Source organism: Lactuca serriola, chromosome 4, assembly GCF_051521515.1.
Source record: "Lactuca serriola cultivar US96UC23 chromosome 4, Lser_US96UC23_V15, whole genome shotgun sequence".
In the NCBI taxonomy this organism is placed as follows: domain Eukaryota; kingdom Viridiplantae; phylum Streptophyta; class Magnoliopsida; order Asterales; family Asteraceae; genus Lactuca; species Lactuca serriola.
In genome coordinates this window covers 268,448,656-268,465,284 of record NC_136411.1, presented here as the reverse complement: position 1 = coordinate 268,465,284, position 16,629 = coordinate 268,448,656, and positions in this window count along the sequence as shown.

Below are 16,629 nucleotides of genomic sequence, written 5' to 3'. Positions count from 1 at the left end.
TCTGAATGCAGTCTTCTTTATATCCTGCTCTCTTACTTTTAGCTGATGATATCCTGACCTCAGGTCCATCTTTGAAAAATAACTTGAGCCTTGCAGTTGATCGAACAGGTCATCAATCCTCGACAACGGATATCTATTCTTTATCATTGCCTTGTTCAGCTCTCTGTAATCGATGCACATTCTCATACTTCCATCTTTCTTCTTCACGAATAACACCGGAGCTCCCTAGGGCGATGAACTAGGTCTAATGAAATGTTTGTCTAATAACTCCTGAAGTTGCATCATCAGCTCCTTCATCTCCGTCGGTGCTAATCGATAAGGTGCTTTGGCTATATGCGTCGTCCCTCGTAACAAGTCTATTCTAAACTCCACTTGTCTATTAGGTGGTAATCCGGGAAGATCTTCGGGAAATACTTCCGGATAATCACATACGACAAGAATGCTCTACATCTGCTTTTTCCCCTTCTTTGCATCGATCACACATGTCAAATACGATGTACATCCTTTAGCCAAACACTTTCTGGCTTTCATTAGAGAAATGATCACAAAACTTACTCTGCATTTGTCCCCATACACCATAAATGACTCTTTCCCTGGCTGGTTTACCTTGACTATCTTCTTTCTGCACAATATCTCGGCGTTATTGGCTCTAAGCCAATCCATTCCCAAAACGATGTCGAAACCGTTAAGTTCGATAGGCAATAATTCGTCGTGGAACTTATTCCCATTCAAGTCAATTAAGATGTTTTTCATACGATGGCTAACAGGTACAAACTTTCCATTAGCAACTTCGACTAATAAAGCATTATCTAGTCTATCGACAGGCAAAGCTAGTTTTCTACCAAATTCATGCAAAATAAAGGAGTAGTTGGCTCCAGAATCAAATAAAATTTGGGCAGACAATTTGTTTACGAGAAAGGTACTTGAAGCGACATCAGCTTCATCTTTAGCAACTTCCAGTGCCTTCTGGAATGCTCTTGCCTTTGGCTTTGGCGGAATGTTGGGTTTTGCTGCCTCCTTCTTTTTTGGACAATCTCTTGAGATGTGCCCCTCCTCACCACAACCATAGCAAACTTTCTTGGTGAGGGTGCATTCATTGGCATAATGTCGTGGCTTTTCACATTTGAAGCATGTGGCTTCCCCGCCACATTTCCTATGATGCTTCTTCTTGCATTTTTCGCACCATTTTGCTTTGCCTCTTCCACATCCTCTCGAACTAGACTTTGAGAATTTACCCTTTTTGCTGGACCTCGAGGGTCCATCACTTTTCCTCTTTTCACCAACCTCTGACCTCTCCAGACCTTTCTCCCTGATATGGGTCTCAACATTTCTAGCAGCTCAGATGGCAGCTTTCAATGTGGTTGCTTGCTTAACCATTGGGCTATAGTCCACTGGTAGTCCGAGGGCAAACTTGTTGACTTTAGAGAGTTCTGTTAGTACTAAATATGGGATAAGCTTCATCTTTTCTGTGAAACAAGCAGCGTATTCAGTAATGCTCATCTTTCCCTTCTTCAAATTTTGAAACTCGTTATTGATTTCTAGAAGGTCCTACTCAGAGCAGTATTGCAGTTTCAGTTGTTCCACAAAGTCTTCCCAAGACATTTTGCTCGCTTCTCCCTTGGGCATAGAGTTAGCTAACAACTTCCACCAACACAACACGCCAGATTTTAGCAGAGGGATTGCAAGAGCGGTCTTCTGCCTATTGCTGCATTCGCAACTTTCAAACAATGTCTCCATTTCGGAGATCCAGTCCATAACTTGCATCGGCTTCGGGCTTCCAGATAGACATGGTGGTTTGGATGCCATGAAATCCTTATACTTGCACCCACGCCCATCATTTTTTCTATCCTGGTTATTATACCTAACAATCCGTGGGTCGTCTTGACCAATGATCCCACTAAAGTTTCCTCCTTCAGACTGCCCTCCATTCTCCTCGGGCTCTTCCACTTGAATTGACGGTTCTTCACGATTTTGCCTAAGCAACCGTCTTGTTTCTTCCATCTGAAGATCCAACATCATTTGAATCATCAATTGTACACCAGCCATCGTTATCGGCTTAGGTGCTACTGCTACGACAAGTACTTGTTCAATCACAGGTGCTTGCTCGACTGCAGGCGGCTGATTCATGTTTTGGTCAGCGTTTTCAACTCCGCTTCTTGTTCTCGCCATTTTTGATCTATACACCGAATAAGGTGAAATTAGATCCTCATTCACGATAGATATTCAAATCATCCTTATCACTCCGAAACGATTACATCTTAGTTCTAATATCGTAACCATACGCTTAGAATCCTACACACATAAGGTTTCCAGATCAGGTCGGCAACAGACCATAGATCCGAACAAATAATATCATATATGGCAACATATAACATTTAGCACATAAAAGCATTTTAGGCAACTTTCCTAAAATAAACTAGTGCTCGAGTCTAAAATATAATAGACATACATCTAACAACCTTCACTTAGCATTCTAAGTTTAAGTCTAGAAATCCTACAAATTCCTAATTTGCTTATACTAATGCTCTGATACCAACTGTGACATCCCCAAAATCTCGGCCAGAAAAGACCGGTTTCATTTATGCTTTTTAAACATTTTCAGAGTAAATTCTTTTGATTTAAAAGAGTTGCGGAATTTGTTCCCAAAAACAAAACATGATAAAATAGTTTTTTATTAAAACATTTCATAAAGAAATATAATTTCATTTCATAATAAAAAAAATCAGGATGTCATGTTCCGATACAGACCATAAAGCATAAACAATAACATTACAAGTCATTCAACAAATATATACATATACAGACTTGTAAACAAAACAACTTGATGATTCATCCATCTTATCCCCTTGCGCCACTTCCTGTATTACAAATAAACTGAGTGGGTCAGGCTTGGGAGCCTGGTGAGCATATAGGATTTTCAACCCAAAATAAATAATTATATTTAATTCAACAATCATCAATAACCCGATTACCCATTCTCGTTATCCTCACTTTATGTCCCTAAAACAACATCTATTACAAGGGACCTAATCTAGGATTTTCATCAGGACGGACATTACTACAAAGGGGATTCCTTAGCAATAATTGTCCTAAAGGCAATCATGAGGGGGATAGAGTACACTGGTGAACACATCGTTCACAACACCTACAGGTTATGAGCCTGCTAGTGTTCCACAGGACCGTCTAGAAGAGTCCGTGGTCGTCACCCATACTCTGCTGAATGACTAGATCAACAACAACAACATCGAGGCCTCTCATCTGTTTATCACACAACAACTATCTACCCATGTTCTACCCAACATATTAGTAGATAAAAATATACATTTTTATACATAGTTTAAAACCTGTATAGCATGTTCAATCAATACTTATTCCACATAACAGATGAGGCACACACACATAACACATATTTCATAGAGAATAAATCAGATCTATGAGATAGAAGAAAGTGAATATACATTCACACATATAATCAACAAAATATACACATAACACGTATTTCGTATAAAATACCTCATAATTATGTGTTAAAAGAAAGTGACTACACAGTCACTTGATCAAAAGATGATCGGACAGCACTACAACTTGCAGAAGTAGTATTCTTCGGTAGATCTGGAAGATCTTCACAAAAATCGGGCTCCTTGCGGGCAGAGCTTCGGCTCGGAAATAACGATTCTCAGGATCTTCTGGACTTCGGAACTTGCTTCGGGACTCGGGAATGATACCGGGGCTTCGGGATATAATTGGCACGCCAAACGATGCAAAAATTAGAGAGAAAGGAAGAAAATTAGCAAGGAAAATGGCTGATCTCAGGTTCTATTTATAGGCCGTTGGGTTTGGGATTACGCTGGGCGTATCCTTAAGTACGTTGGGCGTACCAGGCCTTACGTTGGGCGTACTCAAATTACGCTCGGCGTAATTTGACTCGTCAAACTTCTAAATTGCGTAACTTTCGCATACAAGCTCCGTTTTTGACGTTCTTTATATCCGCGCGTAGGTCATACCATACTCTACAACTTTCATTTAGACTCCGTCAGCTAATTTTGAATTTTATTTTTATTATTTATTTTTAGTAGGTCGGGACAGAAAAACTTCGTTATAAATTCATAACTTCTTCATCTGATGTCCGTTTTCGTCTGTCTTTTCACCAATGCACTATTATCAATGAGATCTTCATTTCTCATTTAGATTATTTCGACCAACAATCACTCGATCTCGAATTGAGTATTCGGGCTGCATACTACAAAGTCGAAACTTTAGAAAATCATAACTTTCTCATACGAAGTCAGATTTGGGCAATCTTTTTATGCGCGCTCTCGTTTTAACATTATCTACATCTTTCATGTTGATCACTAAGGCTAAATATCACTCCTTCGTAAATTTACTATTTACGTCACGTTGCGTAACACCGGTTTTGTCGCGAAACATCGACATGTCATAACTTCTTCGTTATAACTCGAATTTCAGCATTCTTTATATATTTGAAAACCTCGTTCCAACTACTACAACATTATCCATAGAGACTTTATCTAACATTTCATTTTGACACTTATTTTTATTCTTAATTCAATTAAGGCACACAATTAATAAATTAAGCATAAAACACATAATATTCAGATAATACATTTTTATTATTTCAAAATGCGTTACAAAGGTTAACCTAGATTATTACATTGCTTTTAATGACAAGCCTGGAAACATGGGCGTTACACTCCAGAATCCAACTTACATGCCCGAAGCATATCCTCAAGTGTCTGGATCGTTTTCTCACTCTGGCCATCTGGCTAGGTTGGTACGCCATGCTAAAATGCAACTGAGTGCCTAGTTCCTTGTGGAACATCTTCCAGAATCTAGATGTAAATCAAACATCTCTATTAGAGACTACTGACACTAGAACCCCATGTCTAGCCACCACCTCATGCACATAAATATCCGCCAACTTCACATCGGATATACTCTTAGAGATCGGAATAAAGTGGGCACTCTTCGTCAACATGTACACAATCACCCATATGGCATCCACACCCATCGCTAGCCTCGGTAACTTCATGATGAAGTCCATAGTGATCTCTTCCCACTTCCACAAGGGAATGGGTATCGGCTGAACCTTGCCAGTCACCCGCTGATGTTCGGCCTTGACCTTCCTGCAGATCAAGCACCGCTCCACGAACCAGGCGATCTCCCGCTTCATGTAGGGACAAAAATAGCTCAATCTCATATCTCTATAGATTTTCATAGTCCATGGATGTATAGAGAACTTGGACTTGTATGCCTCCTCCAATATCTTCTGTCTCACTCCTCTAGTCACTGGTACCCACACCCGGCCACACTGTGTTAGATGACCTCGTCTATCCCAAACAAACAAGGGATACTGACCCCAAATCTGTTCTATCTTCCAGTTCTCTTTTCTTTACACCCTCGACCTGAGCGTGTAAGATCATATCTAACAATAGAGAGATCACGGTCATCCTCAACCAAACGTTCCCAATCGGGGAACTCGTCGTCTTACGGCTCAAAGCATCGGCCATCACGTTGGCTTTCCCTGGATGGTATAAGATCTCACAAGCATAGTCCTTCAGCACGTCCAACCACCTCCTCTGTCGGATGTTAAGGTTCTGCTGATCCATTAAATACTTCAGACTCTTGTGATTAGTATAAATAGTGCACCGTACTCCATACAAGTAGTGCCTCCAAATATTTACGGCAAGCACCACCGCGCGAATTCCAAGTCGTGGGTGGGGTAATTTGCCTCGTGAGGCTTCAACTGCCTCGATGCGTAAGCAATCACATGCCCTTTCTACACCAGTACCACGCCTAACCCTGAGATTGATGTGTCACAATACACTACCAAATCATCTAACCCCTCAAGTAGTACTAGAATCAGAGCCTCGCATAACCTCCGTCTCAGGGTCTCAAAATCCAACTGTCGATCCGTACCCCATCGAAATATCACATTCTTCTTGGTCAAGAGAGTCAAAGGCACAACAATCTTGGAGAAATCCTGGATGAATCTGTGATAATAGCCTGCTAAACCCAAGAAGCTACGGATCTTGGACGCCTTCTTCGGTATTTCCCATCGCATCACTGCCTCAACCTTGGCTGGATTAATCGAAATGCCCGCCTGTTTGATGATGTGCCCCAGAAATTGTACCTCTTGCATCCAGAAGTCACACTTGGAGAACTTGACATAAATCCTCTCCGCCCTCAGTGTCTCCAATACCTCCCTCAGATGCTGCTCAAGCTGCTCCTTGGTCTTAGAATAGACCAGGATATCATCAATAAAAACAATCACCGACCAATCCAGCATCGGTCTGCGCACTCTGTTCATGAGATCCATGAACGATGTTGGGGCATTGGTGAGCCCAAATGGCATCACCACAAACTCATAGTGCCTATACCAAGTCCTAAAAGCTGTCTTCAACATATCCTCATCCCGAATCCTCATTTGATGGTATCCCTGATGGGTTTTGAGCATTCTAACACTTCCTAAGTGTGCATGCAACCCTAATAAACCTTGGATCTATGTTTGTCTAAATACATTCAAAATAATAATTTTTCCAAGGTTTATAACCTATCTAACATGGCATGGGGAACATTTCAACATAAAAGAGTTAGAAGAGATTACATACCTTTTTGATGAGTTTGGTTCTTAGGAGTTTGAGGGCCAAGCACCAATAGTGTGAATGCCTCAAATGGAATCACAAAACACCACAAACTCTTGGAAAACTTTGAGAAAGTATACACACTTCCTTATTTTTGGCCACACACAAGCATACATACACTAGTTCACTAGTTGCCATTTCATGCTCCATAAGCATGCTTATATAGTGTGCATGGTTAGGGTGAAACCCTAATAACCCATGACTTTTCCTTTCCAAGGATCCATGGGTTAAAAGCTCCATGGATCAGCCATGGACTTCCATATAAGCCTAGCCCATTAACAAATGAGTGTTAGCCCACACCATATAAAACCAATAGCCCATAATCTAATTAGTCCTCCTTTTAATCTCTAAATTAATTCATAATTAATTTAAGACTAAGACTAATTAAATAACATAACTTCATATTAATATATTATAACTTATAATATATTAATAAACATATGTGTATAACTCTCATAAAATTATCCATAAATAGTTTGGATGAGATGCAACCCAAATGGACCATGCCGGTCGGGTCAAGTATATACCAAATAAGTTATGGACTTAGACACCTTATCCAACACATGCAACCCTAATAAACCTTGGATCTATGTTTGTCTAAGATACATGCAAATAATTATTTTTCCAAGGTTCATATCCTAACTAGCATGGCATGGGGAACTTGAATCAAATAAAGCTAGTAGAAACACTTACCTTGTAGTTGTCGTTGATTCCTTGGAGTTTTAGAGCCTATCACCAATAGTGTGGATACCTCAAATGGAAATCACAAATCACCACAAACTTGGAACTTTGAGAGAATAGTCACTACTATCTTGAAATCGACCCTCACCTCAACAAGTGTCAACTAGTCTGATTTCAAGAACCAAAGCCTCCTTTATATAGTGTGATGGATTAGGGTTACATCCATGTAAACCCTAATACCCATGTCTCTTCATTGTCATGAGATCCATGGGTTAAAGCTCCATGGAGTATCCATGGACTTTCCCATGCAAGCCTAGCCCATTCCAAATAAGCATTAGCCCACACTATATAAATATAGAAGCCCATATTTAATTAGTAATATCTTTGATCTCTAAATTAATCCTATCTTAATTATAGATCAATACTAATTAAATAATATGATCTTATATTAATATATTAGAACTTATAATATATTAATAAATCATAACCTGTACTATTCTCAAATATTATCCATAAATTGTTCGGGTGAAGTGCAACGCAAATGGACCATGCCGGGTCAGGTTAAGTACATACCAAATATAGTTATGGACTTAGACACTATATCCAACAGTCTCCCACTTGGATAAGTCTAATAACTATAGTTGCAAGTATGACTTCAGGAACCGATCATCAATCGTAGCTCTTTAAACTCTGTTGAACTAGAACGCGCCATTTAGATAAGTGATCATATAATCCTCTGTTCTAGATATCAGCCGAACAAATACATGGAACAATGTCTTGCTTATTGTCCAGCAGTTTGTTTCCCGATTTCCGATTTGTTTGACAAAGAACTTAATTGAACACATCAACTTAGTTCTGACCGAGCCCGGTACATAGGTCAAAACACAATCATCGAGGGGCCCAGATATCAGCTTCTAATCCAAGAAGGAACAGATAAACATCGACTCATATGTTTGTTCTACCACTCATTGAATTATACACAAAGGCATGTTTTATAACATCGAGTTACCAATGCATTTTCGTACAATCAATGCATAATCAACTCGTAAGTAACAAATCATATCTCTAGGCTTGAAGACTTATATGATATTACCGTCTCACGATCACTCGAGATAAAATTCCATGAAGTGATTCCACTGAGCGTGGGTTGAGTCCAATGCTCAGAACTTATGAGCACTCATGATTGTTGTAGCCATGTCAAACTCCTTAGACCTCTGCAACCAATCATGACAGTCTTGATTCATACCTACTTTCGACATATGACCGACTGTGGAGGTTTGAATAATATGATCTACCAAACATAATTATTCTGGAAGTCAAAACATGCAAAAGAAATATAGTAAACGATTGACAAGAGATAGCAACACTTTACTCATAAATAAAAACACTTTTATTCATCATCTAATGTCAATTACACTTTACAAATTTCATAATTTATCTAACTACTAAAACTCACATCATCCTTCAGCCCTATGCTCCGAGCATGCTGGAGATGCTTAACCCTACTCAGTCCCTTCGTGAGGGGATCTGCTGGGTTCTCATCCGATGATACCCTCTTAGCCACGATAATTCCTTCTTCTATTCGATGTCTGATGAAGTGATATTTTCTGTCAATGTGCCTGGATCTCCCATGATCTCTTGGTTCCTTGGCTAAGGCAACCGAACTATTGCTGTCACAGAAAATCTCCATTGTCTCTTTTATAGCTGGTAAAACTCCAAGGTCTCTGATGAAGTTCTTTAACCATATAGCCTCCTTTGCTACCTCGCTTGCTGCTATATACTCTGATTCACAAGTGGAATCAGCCACTATCTCCTGCTTGGAACTCTTCCAAGTGATTGCTCCTCCGTTTAAGGTAAAGACCCAGCCCGAATGAGAGTGAAAATTATCCCTATCAGTCTGGAAGCTAGCATCACTATACCCTACAACTCTCAAGTCATCACTCCCACCGAAGGTAAGGACCCAGTCCTTAGTCCTTCGTAGGTACTTGAGGATATTCTTTACCGCAGTCCAGTGTTCCTTGCCAGGGTTCCCCTGATAGCTGCTAACCATGCTCAAAGCAAAGGCTACATCAGGTCGAGTACACGTCATAGCATACATGATCGATCCTATAGCTGAAGCATATGGAAGTTGACTCATTTCTTCTATCTCAGCCTCAGTACTAGGGCTTTGTGTCTTACTCAATCTAGCGTTACTCTGAATGGGTAACTCACCTTTCTTGGAGTTATGCATGTTGAATCTTTTCAACACTTTGTCCAAGTACGTACTTTTACTAAGTCCAATTAGTCTTTTACTCCGGTCTCTCAAAATCCTTATCCCTAGAATATAGGCAACTTCTCCTAGGTCCTTCATAGAGAAACACTTCCCAAGCTAGGACTTAACTTCCTGCAAAGTTGGGATGTCATTTCCTATGAGTAATATGTCATCCACATACAATACCAAGAAGCTGACTATACTCCCACTAGCCTTGACATAAACACAAGATTCATCTTCACTCCTAGAAAAGCCAAATTCCCTGACCTTTTCACCAAAGCAAAGATTCCATCTGCGAGGTGCTTGCTTCAATCCATAAATGGATTTCTCAAGCTTACACACTCTATTAGGGTACTCGTTGCTGACAAAACCCTCTGGCTGACTCATGTAAACATCTTCAGCCAACTTTCCATTAAGGAAAGCGGTTTTGACATCCATTTGCCATATTTCATAGTCATGAAATGCAGCTATGGCTAACAGAACCCGAATAGAGTTAATCTTGGCAACTGGAGAAAAGGTCTCATCATAGTCCACTCCAGGAATTTGAGAGAAGCCTTTTGCAACCAGTCTAGCCTTATAAGTGTGTACTTTACCATCCATGTCGGTCTTCTTCTTAAAGACCCATTTGCACCCTACAGTCTTACGACCTGGTACGTTCTCAACCAAGTTCCAAACTTGATTGTCATACATGGATTGTATCTCGTTATCCATAGCCTCTTTCCATTTCGCAGACTCGGGGCTTGCCATGGCTTCCACGTAACTGTTAGGTTCATCCAGACCTACTAGTGTCTCATCACTAATAAGTGTCTCACCTTCCGTAGTAATATGAAAACCATAGTAGTGCTCAGGTGCATTCCTAACTCTCGTGGAACGTCTCAGAGGTACAGAATCGTCAATTGGCTCAACAGGAGTTTCCTCCTCAAGTTGAGGGCTAGGGTTTGAAGTTCCTTCACCACTTGACTCTTGAAGTTCTTCAAGGTCAATTTGCCTCCCACTCTCTCCTTGGCTTATAAATTCTCTCTCACGAAAGACTCCTCTTCTTGCTACAAAGACCACATTATCACTAGGTCTGTAAAAGGGGTAACCAAAGGATCTTTGTGGGTAGCCGATGAAAATACACCTCTCGCTTTGGGGTTCTAGCTTATCATGAGACTCGCGCCTCACAAAAGCTTCGCAACCCCAAATCTTGATGTGATCTAGTTTGGGTACTTTACCAGTCCACATCTCGTAAGGAGTTTTGACAACTTTCTTTGTAGGGACTAGATTAAGGATATGGGCGGCAGTCTCTAAGGCATACCCCCAAAATGAGATTGGTAGCGAAGCTCGACTCATCATGGAACGAACCATATCCAACAAGGTTCGTTTACGCCTCTCAGCTACACCATTCAACTGTGGTGTCCTGGGAGGTGTCAATTGTGAGACTATCCCACATTCCCTTAGATAGTCGAGGAACTCTGAACTAAGATACTCACCACCACGATCAGATCGAAGCATCTTAATGTTCCTGCCCAATTGATTCTCGACTTCCTGTTTAAATTCTTTAAACCTTTCGAAAGTCTCTGAATTATGCTTAATTAAATAGACATATCCATATCTACTGTAATCATCAGTAAAAGTCAAATAATAACGATTAGCATCCCTTATGGTATGTTTGAATGGTCCACACACATCTGTGTGTACTAGGTCCAACAAACCTTCACCCCTCTCACACGAGCCTGTGAAGGGTGACTTTGTCATTTTTACAAGTAAGCATGATTCGCAACTATCATCTGACTTTAGGTCAAATGACTCCAAGACTCCATCCTTTTGGAGTTGGCCTATGCGCTTCTTGCTTATATGTCCAAGTCGACAATGCCATAATGATGCTTTATCCAAGTTATTATTATTAATAGAATCAATACACCACATCACATTACTTCCTAAGTTATCAACCACAGATACTATTTCATACACGCCATCACAAGGGAATGCTTTAAAATAAAGAACATTATTAAAGAAAGCATCAATAGAACCAACTTCATTATTAAATGAAAAGGTAAAACCTTGTTTATACAATGCATGAAAGGAAATAATATTTCTTTCCATTTCTGGCGAATAACAACATTTATTCAAATCTAAACTAAACCCACTACTTAGCGACAAAGTATAAACTCCAATCTTGGTGACAGGTGTAACTTTCCTATTCCCCATGATTAAGTTTATTCTTCCTTGCTCCACATTCTCACTTCTTCTTAGTCCCTGCAAGTCACAACAAATATGAATACCACAACCGGTATCAAGGACCCAAGATTTAGAATGGGGTGAGTTATTAGAAATGATAGTGTAAATACCTGCATGGTTGGTTTTAACTTTCCCATCCTTTACATCTTGCTGGTATTTTGGGCAGTTCCGCTTCCAATGTGCCTTTTCATGGCAATAGAAACATTCAGCCTCTTTTGGGTCAGAAGAAAGAGTGATGAAACCTTTCTTGGTTCCATTTGAAGAAGAGCCATCAAGGGTCCGAACCTTGGTACCCTTCGAAGAACTCTTTCTCTTCTTCCCTCGTCCTTTTCCGATTGCCAAGACAGGGGCGGAGTTTGTAGGAGTAGGAGTAGTAACAACCGCCTTACCCTTAAGACCACTTTCTGCGGCCTTTAAGAGTCCTTGAAGTTTGTTGAGTGTGACCTCTTCCTTGTTCATATGGTATGTCATGCGGAATTGATCATAATATGAAGGTAAGGAGTGCAAAATGATATTTATTGCAAGCTCCTCGGGGAAGTTCACATTAAGCTTCAGCAAACGGTCCATAAATCTTTGCATTTTCTGCATGTGGCCCGTGATGGGTTCACCATCCTTCATGCGAGTTGTTATCATGGAGGAGATGATTTCATACGTCTCTTGACGAGCACTTTGATGGTATCTTTCGTTCAAGTCTTGGTGCATCTCATAGGGGTAGAAATCTTCATAGGATTTGTGGAGATCCGCGGTCATTGTGGTCATCATGATGCATGCCACTTTGGTGGCATCTCTTTCATGTGCCCTAAACTTAGTGATCTCTTGAGGAGTAGAAAATGACTCATCAATCTCCTTAAGTTCCTTATCAAGGACATATTCCTTGTCCTTGTAGCGAGTAATCATTCTGATGTTTCTGATCCATTCATTAAAGTTGGATCCATTAAAAGTGACTTTCCCACATAAGTTCATAAGGGTAAAGGAGCCATTGGGATTAGAGCCAGAAGCAGTAGTGTTTGCAGACATCTAGAAAGGAAGAAGGAAGGTTTTAGTTTAGATATAGAGATAGTCCTTAATAAAACACCCAAATGTAGTATTAAGGCTAGGATCCAATCACAATATATTATAACTTAGAAGAGGTATGTCGTAGTCTAAGTAATAACATATTTGAAAGGTAGGTGAATGACGATTCACCAATTTCCACCAAAAAACGAAATATTAAATATTAAGTTTCTGATTTGGTACTTAGAAATTTCTAGATTCTTTTGAGATTCAATGAACTTTTTAAAGGCATGTTTCAATCTCGAGTGTGCCCTCCAAGTTTTGTGACTGGGATGCCGAGGATCACAAAACGAGGTGTGAAGTAACCATGCAAATTACTTGGTACCCTTAATAAATTACCCCTTAATCGATGTGCCGGTTAACCACACACGCTCCACCGATACTATGATAAATATTAAGTCACCCTTTACCTACCTTGTTAAGTCCAAGTTAGTGTGCCGGTTAACCACACACGCTCCACTAACGGCTTAGACAAAGTGTAAAGTGTAATTTCATGGATTAGCACCTTATTCACATTTTTCCTAAAGTAACTAAGATTGGGAATTTAATAAAACATTTAGTTAATTTATAATATTCATCATACTTTTAATCAGAATTTATCAGTCGTTGTCTTACCCGTTCGGCTAACGACCCTCCACCGGTCAAGCAAGCGGTGGGTGAGAGTGGACACCCATTAAGTTGCCATTTTATAGGCAACAACCTTATAGCCACCTTATAGACTGGCTTCGTGAATGAGGCGTACTAGCGGTAAGACGACTTTGTTCTTATACAGACATACATATATATATATATATATATATATATATATATATATATATATATATATATATATATATAATTATTAAATCATAATAATATAAGTATAAGGGTTGAATTTTAACTTTTAAAATTCTAAGGGTTGGAACTAAAGTTTTTAATATGACTTTACTTGTTCCAAAACTTGAGGGCAAGTTTTGTAAACTTTCAAAACTTTTCATTTCTTATAACTTATGAGTTTAATAGAGTAATAAAATGAAGACTCTTCATTTTTCTAACTCTTGTGTTCTTTTAATGGTTTTAACTCAGGTGACTTTTGGTTTTCCATAACTTGAGGACAAGTTATGGACTCCATTAAAACACATTATGATCAAGAATTAAACTACCACATAGGTTACAAATAATTCCTATGATCATCTAAACATCATAAGATCAAGAACATGAATATGAACACTTTCATGAATAAAAAATTACACATAAAACTTTGTAATTTTGATAACAAGTTGTTGTAAATGGATTAGCAAAGACATTACACCATCTAAAACAATTTTTCAAGTACCAAAACAATTTAGGGTAATGTTTCTAGTCCATTTCCAGCAACTAAAGTCGAAAAATCTGCACTCTGTGGCTTCTACTCGCCGAGTGCATGAACCTACTCGGCGAGTAGGTTGAAGATACACATGAACTCGGCGAGTCTCCCCATGGGCTCGGCGAGTTCATCAGGCAGACAATAAGTTTTTCGACTTTTTCAACTATTTTGCATCAAATATCAAACAAACAAGCCTAGGCTCTGATACCATTGATGGGTTTTGAGCATTCTAACACTTCCTAAGTGTACATGCAACCCTAATAAACCTTGGATCTATGTTTGTCTAAGATACATGCAAATAATTATTTTTCCAAGGTTCATATCCTAACTAGCATGGCATGGGGAACTTGAATCAAATAAAGCTAATAGAAAGACTTACCTTGTAGTTGTAGTTGATTCCTTGGAGTTTTAGAGCCAAGCACCAATAGTGTGGATGCCTCAAATGGAAATCACAAATCACCACAAACTTGGAACTTTGAGAGAATAGTCACTACTATCTTGAAATCGGCCCTCACCTCAACAAGTGTCAACTAGTCTGATTTCAAGAACCAAAGCCTCCTTTATATAGTGTGATGGATTAGGGTTACATCCATGTAAACCCTAATACCCATGTCTCTTCATTTCCATGAGATCCATGGGTTAAAGCTCCATGGAGTATCCATGGACTTTCCCATGCAAGCCTAGCCCATTCCAAATAAGCATTAGCCCACACTATATAAATATAGAAGCCCATATTTAATTAGTAATATCTTTGATCTCTAAATTAATCCTAGATTAATTATAGATCAATACTAATTAAATAATATGATCTTATATTAATATATTAGAACTTATAATATATTAATAAATCATAACCTATACTATTCTCAAATATTATCCATAAATTGTTCGGGTGAAGTGCAACGCAAATGGACCATGCCGGGCAGGTTAAGTACATACCAAATATAGTTATGGACTTAGACACTATATCCAACAATCCCGACCGAAGTTTAAGCTTGGAAAACCAAGACGCACCCTTTAGTCGCTCGAACAAATCATCAATCATCGGTAACAGATAACGGTTCTTCACCATTAGTTTGTTCATCTCTCGATAATCAATACACATCCTATGTGACCCGTCCTTCTTTTTTCATGAACAGGATCGGCGCTACCCATGGGGAACTGCTGGGATGGATAAACCCTCAGTCTAGCAGCTCCTAAACCTACATAGATCGCTCCTACATCTCAGGCGGTGCTAGCCGGTATGGTGCCTTCGCAATCAGAGCGGCACCCGATACTAAATCAATGTGAAACTACACTTTCCTCTCTGGAGGCACTCCCGATAACTCCTCGGGAAATCTATCCCAAAACACCTATACAACCGGCAAACTACCCATGCCCGTCGTGGTCTCAACCCTCGTATCTGAGATCTATGCCAGAAATCTTTTACAACCTTGTTGCAGAAATCTCATAGCTCTGGCAGCTAAACAGAGGTTCGGCCCCTACGAGGCCCTATCTCCCTAAATAACCAGTTCTCCCCCACTTGGGGTTTGAAACCTCACCAAATGGTGCATGCAATCGATCATGGCCCCGTTGGCCCCCAAACAGTCCATCCCGACAATCACCTTCATCCCGCGCAATGGTATCGGGACTAGATCAATAGGAAACCTGTCCCCAAGCACATTCAGGACATAATCCCGATACATCCTTGTAGCACTCACAGTGCGGTCATCCGCAATCTCAACCTTAAACGGGGATTCTAAGGCTCCCGACGCATCCGGAAACTTCTTGCTAAGCGCAAGAGATACAAACGATTAGGTAGCAACCGAATCGAACAAAACGTGAGCCGAGATACCATTGACCAAAAAGTTCCCTATACATAAGCACAATATACACATAAGCAATGCAATAAATCTAGAGTAGAAAAGAATAAACACATACCAGCCACAACGTCAGTCGCTGCCCGAGCCTCCTCGGTAGTGAACTGAAACGCATGGCTCTTCACCGCTGGATCATCCACCTTAGCAGGGCGGTCATCAATAATCCTCATCGTGGCAGGCACAGGCACCGCCACAAACTCCTCCCCCTCCCTGCAACCTCAGATAATCAGCCTTTTTATGGCTAGTTTGGTTTCAGTGGAAACAATTCAAGCCTTTCTTGGGGCAATCCCTACTCTAGTGACCCAGCTGGCCACATGCATAACATCCTGAGCCTGCTATCTAACAAGCCCCACTATGCGGTTTACTGCACTTGGCACACTGACCCCGACCTTGCTAGCCCCTACTTGAAGAATTTGAGGTCTTAGACTTTTTAGCCTGACCTACTGGCTACTGATGTATGTGCATGCTAAGGCTTCCGCTTGGTGCGGAAGTCCAACTCCATCTCCCGCTCACTGTCCTTCTCCACCATCTCATTTAGGTTTTTACACCCTGTGAAGC